Source organism: Stegastes partitus, unplaced genomic scaffold (genome assembly GCF_000690725.1).
Source record: "Stegastes partitus isolate 25-593 unplaced genomic scaffold, Stegastes_partitus-1.0.2 Scaffold22, whole genome shotgun sequence".
In the NCBI taxonomy this organism is placed as follows: Eukaryota; Metazoa; Chordata; class Actinopteri; family Pomacentridae; genus Stegastes; species Stegastes partitus.
Genome location: NW_007577753.1, coordinates 300,760 through 311,443, shown reverse-complemented (window position 1 = coordinate 311,443; position 10,684 = coordinate 300,760).

The following is a 10,684-nucleotide window of genomic DNA, read 5'->3' as shown; positions in this document are numbered from 1 at the left end:
GCCATCGTTACACAGGCACCAAAACAGCAAAACACTATGACACTCTAGAATCATTGGTCACCTCAAGGTTCCAGTCTGACGCTGCTGTCTTAGCAGGTTTTGGGGGTCTTTTTAAATAACTTATGTTTTGCAGATGTATGACCAAGGGGCTTCCATCCTTGCCCGCTAGCTTCCAGCCTACCACTCTGTTCGAATCTATTCCCCTTCCTGCAAGAAGATAAATGGTAGAGGAAATATCATCATGTTTTGTGACAACACAGCATCAGTCAATGTTATTAAGAGTGCTCCTCAGTCATATCTGTGCCTCGTTTCTACCTGCGGCCGGCCTTGCCAACAACTGACCAAACCAACCCAGTCCTAATATAATCTGGTTTAATACTTGTTCACCTTCTTCCCTTCTTGAGTCTATAAACTTAATTTCTGAAGTCTAGTTTCATTTAAGACATTTAGATCCTGCAGCTTCTATCGTTCTTGGGAAAGGCTATTGTTACCTTTTCTTCAGTGGACCAACGAAGTCCATCCGGAAGGCAATGATAAACATCTGGCTATTACACTTCCTTCGTGCAAAGTCAGTTCTTACTTAAGGTCTGGGTGTTTAGTCTATACATCTTGGAACAGTCTTTCTTGTGGCTTAGTGTGTTTGTTAGTTGTGGGAAGTTCATTTCACACACTGAGAAATTCTGTTCTTTGCATGACCTCACTATGTCAGTCTCCTCTTTAGAAAAGCATAAGCAATCAATTGACCGTAGGCTTTTAAAGTGGATTAATATTGTAAAGGTTCTTCATTGCCAGCGCTCATGTGCTTTCTGTTCCTTCTCTTCTATGTTTCGGTGCCTGGAATGGTTAAACCATGCAAGCAGAAATGAGCCTCTGTTTGACACAGACTCTGAGTAAGCCCTACCCAGACCTTGGTTTGCTCACCTCCACCTCCTATGCCAATGCAGTGGTCTCTCCCCTAAGCTACACAACCTATTCCTTCCGCTCATCCTCCACAGTGCATGGAGATTTCATCTAACTGAATGCCGTCAAAGATTGCTCAAAGGCCATGAATAGTTCACATTATACATAATATGTGATAAATCGTGCATGCGTGCACAAATTCAAAGGATATGCGTCATGCGCTGCACATGGTCTCACATCTCACATTGTATATTTCCTTTGTATCGAGTCACTGTATTGGTGTCTTGTGCGACATTCATCTGTTTGCATTCAGCATGTTGCTGATGCTATGAATTCAGATAAGAAGGCCATGCTGCTCGCATGAATTCAAAGAATATCTGACACGCTTGTCGCTACACATAGGCTAATTTCATTAAAGTCCATTTCATTTGAAGGTGACTCTGCTCATCTGCTCCCTTCGGCAGTGCAGGTTTGGGGGTTTGTGATCTCAGGGACTGTCTGTGTCATGCTTGCTCAGATTGTTCCAGAGCATCACTCGAGCAGAGTCACCGCCAAACACAAAATGCATGTCATTCCAAAACAAATGGCTAAATCTGTGTCCTGTCTGAAATGACCTGTGAAAACCGGAACTTTGGAAATTTTGCACATTTGGGCTGCATGTCTGCATCATGGCTCCAAGTGAAATGGAATTGCCAGAAGAACTGAAAAATCTGATTTTACAAAAATTGATAAGGATACAGGAAGATGGTCGGTTGATGGTAACCAACCTAAAATCTATCGAAACAGTTGCAGCAGTAATCTGTGATATAGAACAAGCCATAGTGATTTGGACCATAGTGGTCGTCCTCAGATAATGTGCTACTTCCAATTAAACATTTTTGAGGTATTTTAAGAAGAAAGGGTGAGCAACACATCAAAAACAACTGAACAAAACTGTCTTTGAATAATGGCAGGTCACCTTTCCAGAATCTGTGGGTATTAGTGTCCTCCATGAATTAGATCTCAGTAATGAAAGGAGTACTGGATTTAGCCACATTGAGTCCTTACTGTGGGGGCTGTTCTTTTGTTGTTGTTGTTTTTCTTCTCTTTTATATAAGAAACCAAAAGCATCAGTTTCAAAATTTGACATAAGAGTAAATGCCCTACTGTAAGGTTGTATACACTATGCTAATACTATATGGAACAAACCAGAACAATTCTTAAAAAATATATTCCTAGTCCTGTTGATACTGTGTATTTAAGTATTTGTCAACTGATTCAAAGAAAAGATGAAAACCAACAATGAAATGCTGGCAAGAATTGTCTGTGTAGTGAAAGCCTCATGAAGCTTTTGTACCATAGATCCTACTGTTTTTGTCCTAAAACTCTCACATCCGCCATCCTGCTGCCATAAATACGAAGCATTTTTCAAACTGCACCTGAATATAATCGACAGTAAGCAGACTGTTTACTTCAGCCTGAGTAATGTTTGTTAAGCTCTACAGTGCCCAGCTGTATTTAAGAAATCACACAGGCTTTACAAATTAAACCACATATTGGTGACCCATTTTTTAAGATTTATATCTTTAGTAAGAATGAATGAGCTTGAGCCTGAGTGTCATAAACAGAGGGCTCTCTAAATTCCCATCACCTAATGAATGCATGGTTGTGAGATAAAAATTCCAATGTGCTGATTTAGACAAACTTCTGTATTGCAAACATTGTTTTTGATGCGTTGTGTTGACATAATAACATTGGTAATTGCACCAGTGTAATACTGCGTGTAATTTAACCTCACATTTCTGTATTGGCTGATTTAAAACTACATTCAAACTGAGGTGACTTAATGACATTGGTGTTTTTCTTTACATTGAGGTCAAGATTTCAAGTCCCCTTCCCTACCTACTCACACGTTGGAGCAACTTAATTCACTTTAAATAACATTGAAATTCTAGTTATTTTTTATGAACATTCAACTTAAACTTGTGTTAATGTTGCCAATCATTGAAAAAAAAGTGGTAAATAAAAACACATTTAATTGTGGAAGATAAGCTAATTCCCCCAACTCAGTGTAATTTGTCATACGTCAAAAAGATTGATGCAAACTGTTGCCTTTTTGTTGTTGTTGCAGTTGAGTCCACAAATTCTTTTTATTGAGTAGGAGAGAGAGCATCGTCAGTCTTATCCGTTAAGCTTCTAATGTTCACATTTTGTTGAGACTGTCAGATTAATATTGACTCGTCTCAATGCTCATTTTTGATTATATACTTTGTTGTGATGAAATATATTGCAATATTCACAGTGTGTATATTTAGCTTCACCCCGTAAACTTCATGCTCTTCTACCCTGTAGAAGTAACCACGTCGAAAAGGAAGAAAGTGCGAAAGAAAAAGCGCTGCTGAACAACAAAGACCGAACAGTCCACCATCTATCAATCCATCTAGTGGGTACTTATTATCCTTGTCAGGATTGCAGTTGCAGCAGGGCATTCACAGCAATTCAGGCCTACTTTGCCCTGCCAAGCCCCCTCCACGTCTCCCTGGGGGACCTCAAATGGAGATGTAACCCCTCCAGCATGTTCCACTCTGCCCCCGTGTCACCTACCTGGCTGTTCCTCTCCCTTTAATTTGTGCTTGAAACGTATCCAAAGGAAGGTGCCCAGGGGTCAGTCTAGCCAGGTGTCTGAACTACCTCAGATCCACTTCTTGTTATGCTCGGTGTGCATGCAGCTCCAAAACGCCTCTGACGATGCAGTACAAAGACCACATTATTACCTTGAGTCCGGGCCAGCACATGCAGGCACTGTACAACAATCAAAAGCAATATCACTCTTATGTCTGTCTGTTTGATATGAAGCTGGATGCCAGCAGCTGGTTAGCTTAGTTTAGCACAGAGGCTGAAAGCATGGGAACACAACTAGCCTGGCTCTATCCAATGAGAACAAAAGCGAAATAATGAACAGTTTATTAAATAATCAATGCAAAAATCAAAGTGTAACACTGATAAGATTCTTTGAGGAACTCTTTGTTACATTAGTTCCCATTACGCTAAGCGATGTGCCTGGCTGCAGCACCGTTGTTTTTGTACTGGCGTGATAAAGGTATGTATCATCCCATCTACCCCTGCATTTCTGAAACTATACCTTTAAATTTTGTGCCAGAGATGTAATCAATGCAATGCAAAGTCTATGTTTGCACAGCTTACATAACTGTATTTTTACCACATATCTGTTCTGTGTCCAAATGCATCGATTGCATTTCCAAAGTAAGATGTAGAATCTAATGCATCACCTCTGCTAATACACTCAGTTCCGCAGCACTGAGCAAACAATTGTGCTGTGCCTGCTGTCTGTATCACTAAAAGCCTCTCCATCACAAATACGCATCTGACATTGATTTCTCCGAGTAGCTGCACTGTGGACAACGTTTGACTTTGCTGATCTTCTCCTCAGTGGTCGCATGCTACAGTATGCACTGAGCTTCATCAAAGGAATAATGCAAAGAGCAGCCGTGTGCATTTACACATTAAAGAATTTATGCATGCTCATGTGAATGCTTCTACCGTATCATGTTCCCTCCATATTCTGTACCAAACTTAATATCTAAATGGAACGCTTGCTTGGTAAGGCCGAATAGTAAAGTTATCGTGTTGAATAATGAATGAATACGCTTGTTCCCTGCTTTATTGGTATGTACTGTGGTATCACTGTATGATCATAGGGCTTAATAAGTAAGAGAGAGGCTTATCTGTAATCCAGAGGCAGTGATTGTAAGATGAGATTGTTTATTCAGTCTCAAAGTGTTGGCTTATATTTTGGTTTAGCAGAAAAAGTGATTTTTGTAATTGCTTTGAAAGGAATTTGGGGAGGGGTGAAAAAAGAAAGAAGATGAGTTATCGTCTGTCCTGGAGTGTTTTGTTCTTTTTCATCAGTTAAATGAAAAGCTAAGCAACTGCAAGCTATTTCTGCCAGTAAGACCTATTTCAATATTTGCCAAGCTGTTCAGAAGCAGAATAAAGTCATAATCAGACCGTACTGAACTTGTAAAACTGTAAAATAAGTTTTTGCAGGCAGATCAAATACAATACTAAATACTAAAACATGTTTTTAACTAATTTAACACAATCATGCAATGAAACTAATAACAGACTTGTTCATTATGACGGATATAAGTCCTGATTATGCTATATTTAATAGTTTACAGTAACACCGTCGTCATTAAATACACTCAAACCTACATGTGGATCTTCAGTTCATAAATCCCACTTTACTTCCATTTTGTTTGTTGTCAGTGGAAAAAGGAAGATCAGGTGACAATGGCATGCATGCAGTTCTCACAGTGCAAACCAAGGTCGCAGAGCCACATATGCAGGATCAATCGTGCAGATTAATGAAGCACAGCCTGCTGACATGACAGATTTGGACGTCCTGTGGTCACCGTGCTGTGGTCACCAACTTTACACAAATCCAGCCATTTATACCATCGATGTGTTTCAGGAACTCAGCAAACCACGATGGTCTGTAACTTTTCAAGGTCTGTAAGCAAGATTTCATTTACAGCTGAGAGATGTCTTTTAACCATTTACAAAAACTTTGATTTTTCACTTGCTGCTCTGTGGTGCAACACAAGGTCGAAATACAGCAGCTTTGTCTCCTAGAAATTGCATTTATACATTACAAATGTGTTTTCCTGTTCAGTTTATTGCTTTTCTATATTTCCTGTCATAAATAAAGCTACGGTGTCAGATGTTCATATTAAATGTGGCCAAAGTTTCAAATAATGAGAGAAGCATATGTAAAAGTAATCTCTGTGGGGAAAAAGCTCAGGCTTCAGACAGCTTTGAAGATATCAGTGTTTTTTTTCTTTACTTTTATGCTGAGCTGACATCAGTGTAGTCGACTTGAATGGTTTTAAAGGAATTCATTCTACTTCATCATACAAACATCATACAAGCAGCCAACGGTGCAGAGAGATACTGCAGTCATTTAGTCATGACAGAATAACGTTTACCAGCTATGTTGTCATTGTTATGGTGGTTTTCGACTTCTGTTAACATTTTAATGCATTTCGAAAATGTACACCTATGAACTAACCCGTATGTAGAAAAACTTTTATCCACAGCTTGTGATTGAGAGGCTAAACCCACCATTATGTTACAGGATAAACAGGGAATGACTGTAATATTGACCAAATAGAGACATGTGGCTGTTATCTCTGTTGCTGTCCGCTCTTATAGTCCAAATCAGATTCAGGCTCAAACATGTAGCCAACCAGATTCTAGAAGTTGTCACTTGCAATCAAAAACAACAAACTATGTTACTGAGTAGGTTTTCAGTTTGCTTTTGGAACTTCCATACCAGCAAGAGGATGAAGTAATGCTCACAAGTATTGGCTTCTGTCCCTCAGGAGGCTTCCGGAGGTTAGTTAATCAGAAAAAGAAAAAAAAAACAGGGCTTGTAGAGAGTTGGGAATGATTGCAGAGCTAACATGGTTTTTTCCAGACAGTGGATGAACTGTGGCACTGCTAGTGTAAAGAGCCAGTTAACCCTGTTCAGCCACAGCATTAAAACCACAAGTGAATAAAATGGATTGTTCTTCTTTCGGTGCAATATTCTGCTGGGAAGCTTTGGGTCTTGGCTTTCATGTGGATGTTACAACCTCAGCAGAAAAATGCAACCAGACACAATGCAAAAACTGCTCAGGAACAGCTCAAGAAACCCAGTGAAGAGCCTGAAGTATCGACTTGGCCCCACAAACTCCTCAGATCTCAGTCCAATCAAGCATTATTGAAATGCGCTGAAACGAGCCCAATCAACGAAGACCCCGCCCCCAAAGGATCAACTGCCGACATCCAGACGCAATACGACACACCCAGAAGACCTGTGATCATTCCCTGACTGGTTGCTGCTCAAGAGGGATCTCCATTAGACAGGTAGTTTTAGCGTTGTGGCAACTTCTGTGACCTGAATAAAGTCCCAAAATAAAACCCACACAGCTAGGAATTAGCATAACAGTTTTCTTTTGATTATGATGGAGGGGACGTGTTTTCCATGAAGCATAGTGCTTCACTCTTGTACAGCTGTAGCAAGTTTGGGTGTGAATGATGGACAGGGACTTCGATACCAAAGACTCTGGGGAAAATAAGTTTACCAATATCTTCTGTTCTACAGATAATAGAGAGTATGATACAGAAAACTATAATTAGATTTGTCCCGTCTGTCAGGAATGAACACATTTCTCAGAGCTACTCATGAGTGAACTGATCAATGCTGCAACATCCTGCACATCAAGTCTTCCTGTGCCTGATTTTTCAGCGACAATTATTTGTTGCTGGAGTGTTGTTTGTTCGCTCGCTGAGTTGATGTGGCCCCAGGGCATCAGTTCAAAACTATCTGAAACTGTTAAGAATGAAGTGTGATGGGTGTAGAATTTCGGAAGCTCAGTCAGAGTGCAGAATTTTACACTTGGAGATAAATTAACACCCATGGTGTGTGTGTGTCAGTCAAGTTATTGGGTGGTGCTACAGAGCTTCACACACAGAATAAAAACAAGAAACAAGAAGTTCTGCCAGCGGCGACAGTGTATAGTTGTAGTAATCCATAATCCTGTAAAATGTGGAAACACATCCTTTGCTTCAGTTGTTCTCTGGTCCCTGTAGGAGTTTTTGTTTTTTGTAGTTCAAGTTTTCTGATAAAAAGATTAATTACAACACAAGACAGCATGTTTCAGTAAGTCAGTGAAGAATGGGTAACAAACCAAACCAAACCAAACAAATCTGGGCACATAGCCAATCCAAGTAAATAAACTAATTCAATAAAGTCAGAAAAAGGTGTAAATGAAATGCTGCATTAATGCAACATCAATTGGGAGCACATTTTCAGAATTAAAAAAAGGGAATATTATGCAAGAAACCAGTGGTGGAAAAGTATTCAGACCTGTTAGTTAAGTACAGGTAGTGATATCATGGTTTTAAAATACTCAGTTACAAGTAGAAGTCCTGGATATCACACCTTACTCAAGTGAAAAAATGCAAGTATTATCGTCAATATTTAAATCATATAGAATCGGATTATTGTCGTGAATGCATTAACATGTGAGCAGTATTCAAATATTGCAACTGATTTGAGTCATTTTCTTAAATGTACAGTGGCCTAATTTACTTTACTTTTACATATTTGATGACATCATAAAAGGTTTTAAAGTTTAAAGCAACTAGTAGCTACCAGATTTATGTAGCAGGGTTAAAAAGTGCAATGTTTTTCTCTGAAATGTAGAGGAGTTGAGGCAGAAAGTAAAGGACAACTACTTAAGAACTGTCCTTTAGTGCAGTAAATTTAATTTGCACCACTGTTAAAGATGAATACCACACGTTTATCAAAACTCCCTCAGTAATTACTGGTCCTTGCAATTAAAGATTAAAAAGAGGCTATATTGGACATTATTTTTCTCCATTCTGCCAAAGCAAGCTTGTCAGACTCCTCCAGTGGGACACAACAATCCTTGAAGTGTTAATAAAGTCTTAAAAAGTCCTAATTCCTCTTTTGATACACCTGGTTGTAGGAGAGACCTGTCTTCTAATGAGCACATCTTGCCAACTCGTTTAAAAGAAAGAAAGAAAGAAAAAAAAGGAGAAACAGAAGAGCAATCACAGAATGAGATATACCTGCTTTTGAAATTAGCAGTATTTGTCATTGGTGAATATTTTTTTGTGGTATGTTATAACATTTGTGTATAATTTTGCCATTTGTAAACCACTGACTGTATATAAAGTTGTTAGAAGATACTGTAGGTTTCCTGAGCATCATATTTGAAGCACAGTGTGTCCGTCATTGAAATCTTGGCACTTCCTGACTCTGCCTAACTCCCAGCTCATCCAAACAAAGAGCAAAGACGTAGAACATGTGTGGAGCTGAGGCGAACCAGGGGCTGTCCTGTGTCAGCACTCACCAGTCACTCAAAGCAGCCACAGCCTTCATTATGCATGACTTTAAGTCTCAGTCAAATTTAATAGAGTTTGTTACACAAACATTCACCTATCGTACAGTTGTCATTAACAGGGAAATTAGCTTTCGAGACCAAACTGTCTTTTTTGTACCAGACTGTTAACCCGTGTATTTGTTCTGTAAAGTTGCGATGTTGATCTCTTTCCCAGATTTTCTTATACACAGAACAGAGGTTGTTATAATTTGCTGATTGTGCACTCCTAGGAATTAATTAAAATAGCAAAATAGTTTGTCGTGATTTATAGATATTGTCTGTTCCAATCCATACTGAAGAATTTTGCAGGATTTTTCTTCTCACAGAGTTATTTCTCGTCTTTACACGACCAAATGTGAATATTTTTGGTTGCTCCCGTATGTTTCACAACAGCAGCTGTCCCGGATTATTCTTTCCATCCCCTCTAGTAGCAAAAATAACTGTCCAGATTTAGAATTAAACCTAATTATAAATATTGCAGTGCTGGAGTCAGTTTTACAGATCCGTATGGCATCCATTATTTCACCAACTTAAGTCGTAATAAACCAGTAATACCTCAAATCTCTTCAAAGCTGTGGGTGTAAAGCGGGCCCACTTGCAGATAATTAAATTTAAAATAATGATCTGTCATGTTTTTGTCTAGGTATGAGCTCCAGACTTTGGTGTCCTCATCAAAGACTTATCTTTCCGGCATTTGTGAAAGTTCCATCTTGAAAATCTCTCAGCTCTGAGTGACTTTCATTCCCATGCTCAGCATCAGCACATTACCCACAGTTTGCCACACTGCTTAAGGACCCAGTTGGATTCATAATTCTATGTTGTTGAACTTCAGTGCAGGTTTCTTTATCACTTACTTTGCAATAATGCTATCAGTCCATTCATTATATCTCAGGTTTTGTGGCAAACGCACAATAATTCTAATGAGCTCTTTTTAATGCTTTTCCAGCACAACATTGCAAATGGATTAGCAATTGTTTCATTATTATTTTTTAAATGTAATGCTGTAAGCTGTTATCGAGAGATAGATGTTGCTGATCTCAAAACATGAAAATAGGTTAGTTCCACCAAAAGTCCAGCCTTTAAAGACTTTATAAGCAATGGAGGTAATGAGGGTGAGGATTAGCGACAGTCCGAGTGTTGCCTATCCAGGAAGAAACAAGGAGCATCCATGAATACATCAGGAAGATGCTCGCCTGGAATGAATTTATATGAGCGCCTCAGGCAGCAGAAGCCAGAAGGTAATGGGGAGGAAGAGAAATTATTGCAAAAGACCAAAGCTCTCCATAGAATGTATCATCGACAGACAGAGGAATTAGCTGGCTTAAAGAAATCCTTCCATTGGCTCACAAAGGCTGGCCTGAAGGCCAGCACAGAGGCCCTGATCATGGTAGTACCATAGCAGGCCCTGAGCACCAGATCCATAGAGCAAGAGTCTACCACAGCTGACAGGAACTGAATGTGCAAAGAGGCCCCGAATACAGCCCAGGACATAGAAACAGGTGCAGGGTAAAGTGCAAGCTGGGACAGAATACATTAAGCGGTCTAGTCAAGTATTGGGATATAGCATTACGAGTATGTGTTAGGAGTCTACAATGGGACACACCACTAAAATTGGCTGAGAACAGCAGAGCAAAGATCTTTTTTCAAGTTCCAGAAAACAGGGGCTGCAAGATGGTTTGGTGGTTAGCACCGTCGCCTCGCAGCAAGAAAATCAACGGTTCGTGTCGTGGTTAGGACGTGCAGGATCTTTCTGCGTGGAGTTTGAATGTTCTCCCCGTGCAGCGTGGGTTCTCTCCAGGTTCTCCGGCTTCCTCCCACACAGTCCAAAA